Genomic DNA, 2716 nt, shown 5'->3' with positions numbered 1-2716 from the left:
CCCGGGCCAGGGGCTGCGCCAGGCCCAGGCTGAGCATCCCTCAAAGAAATAGCGGCCACCCCTCTCTCATGGAAGGGAGGCGAGTGGGTCACAGCAAAGAGCCGTAGGGTGCGGCCTCCATCAGGCCTGGGTTGGTGCGAGGCCTGAGCCTCCCCATGGCCTCACAGGCCTTTGCAGCCCAGCTGTGGGCACGCAGGGTTGTGGAGTGGGATGAGGGCATATTTTTTTCAAGGCCATGAGGGCAAACTGCGGGTGTCCTGGCACGGGTTGTTCCTGTGTTGTGTGCAGCAATCTCATTAGTTGAGGAAGTTCTGCCTCTCCGTGCAGAAGCTTAAAAGTCCTCATTCAAGTACCTGCTATGTCTGCAAGCTTTTAGGCTGGCTTTTTCTGTTCCAGAAATGCTATTTAAATTACATGAGCGACAGAAGCTTGTATACGGTAAAGCAGCGTAATGTAACTTCTTGGGTAACATAACTGCCAACATTAGCTTTGCTGGCTGATGCTGACGGCAGATACGCAATTTCAGAAGCTTGTCTACTAGTAATTAAGCTTAGATTGTATTTCCTTTCTTTTAGACTGACAGCCTTCTGGACAGGGTCGCATCTGTTATAAAATACTGCAGTTCTGGTACTGCTGCAGGATTGTAATTTGCCCACCATTCAGGAGTCTTTCGCTAAATCCCAGCTACTTGCCTACCATTTTGATAAAAGTATCTGGAAAAACAAGTCTTGGTATCTTTCACACTTCAGACATAGTACAGCGTCTACAGTTTAATGTTCCTACCTCAGCAGAAACATAGCTTTTAGAAAAGAAGAGGTTTTTTCAAGTACTGCTCTCTATCAAGTGACCTTGGTGCTGTCAGCATCTTATGACATGCCATTATTTTGATTCAAAGTTTATGTTCGTAGGTGATAGGTAGTTACCATTTTGCCTTCTCAGCTCTGCAGTCTCTTGTGTTGCGCAATTTATATATTATACAATATGCTAGATTGGCAGAAAGTAATCACCTTTCTTCCCATGGTCACTTCAGTTTGGGATTTGTGCAGGAAAACATACGTTGTTAACAGGTAAATATAAGATTGGATTACAGCACTCTGCAAATAAAAGGTTAGATTTTGTTTTCCTAAGGACGGCAGAGTAAAATACATTTTTTTTCTTGCTAATAGACCCAGCGGTTGAAGTTATCTTGAATCCAGGGAAAAAAGGAGAATGAGTCTTCTCAGGACACCAAAAATATGTGCGCCTTGCTACTTTAATAAAAAGTATATTGCAGGAAGTAATCACTTGTGATAAATTATGCTTGTAATGTTTAACAGTCTGCATGTAGTTTAAAAAAAAGGCTATTTAAGGATGTTTACAAGCACTGGTAGTGAGAGCTGGAAACATATTTTGCTCAAGGAGATGAGAATTTGTTCTTTCAATCATGTCTAATTTTCATCATGGCTAATAAAGAAGAAGAACAGCTGGAAAAGTCATCCTGCTCTTTAAAAAAAGTCCCAGAGTTATTGTATTTGGACGTTACCAGACTTGCTTCCAGGTCCAGCACTCCAAAGCAGGTTCCTGAAGAGTCCTCACACCCTCTACATGGTTAAGACCACAGTAACAGAACAGTTTGTGTCTGCAGACCTACTACATCATAAGGTGTAAGGAAAGGCTTTAGCTCAGCATTTTCATGTTAGTCAGCTTGATCTGCACGTCCTGGATCGCACCCTGTTGAAACAGTTATGTGTTTCCTTTAGAGCTTAGTAAGAGCACCACAAATGGTAGAAAACTTACTTATGGAAATCTTAAAATGTGAATTGAGAGTTAATAGATGCAGCTATTGCTGAACATGTTTGAACCGTAAGAGCAAGGCCATCATTTACCTTTTCCTAACCCTTCCATTGCTCCACAGATGTTTCCAAAGCATACTGCTGCAGTGCTAGGTGGTGGCACAGGTGTGAAATAAGATTAGAAATACAGTGCAGAATGCAGAGAATTGGTGATTAGGTGAGGTGCGCTAAGTTCTGATTCCTCTTCAACATTAGAGGAACTATGAGTGTGGGTTTGTACAGTCCTGAAAGATAATTCAGTTTTTCTCCTAACATTTTTTTTTTTTTTTCAAACAGCAAAACAAACAGGGACTATTACAAAAACTGTGGAGAGTGAACACAGAGAAGTTCTTTATGAATGTCTGATCAAAAAGCCTTTCTGCTGAGAAGAAATCCGACTTCTTGCATGCCTCAGCAAAGATTGCACGGCCGTTGGAGTGTTTGTGGTGAAGACACCAGTGCAGGGCACACGCCAGCCAACAGACAGAAGTAGCTTTTAGATTACTGCCAACCTGTGCTCAACCCAAACTTGCAACAGAAGGCAAATTATGTTTACATACTTATGACTAACATGCTGAGCTGTCTGTTCCTATTGGGTATAAATATTTCAGAGGTAACCTTTGTCGGAATTGAACAGCCATTAAAAAGAAACACTGAGGTCTGTGAAATTCACTGGCTTATCACACACTTTTGGCTATTGGATGAACAGTTCTCCCAGTGCGCAAGTCCAAAAAAAGATCAGCTCAGGTCAACACTCGTATGGCACTCTTCTCTTGAAATGACAATTTCCACTTCCTCCTCTGCACACGTGTAAATAGTTTGAAGGAATTGCATTCCTCCCTCTTGAGTCTGCTGTCTATGATAAATAACAATTAGTAGCAACAGCTAAGAATTACAAACTCTTT

This window comes from Charadrius vociferus, unplaced genomic scaffold, assembly GCF_000708025.1.
Source record: "Charadrius vociferus isolate BGI_N301 unplaced genomic scaffold, ASM70802v2 scaffold529, whole genome shotgun sequence".
In the NCBI taxonomy this organism is placed as follows: Eukaryota; Metazoa; Chordata; class Aves; order Charadriiformes; family Charadriidae; genus Charadrius; species Charadrius vociferus.
Note: the sequence above shows the minus strand (reverse complement) of the source record.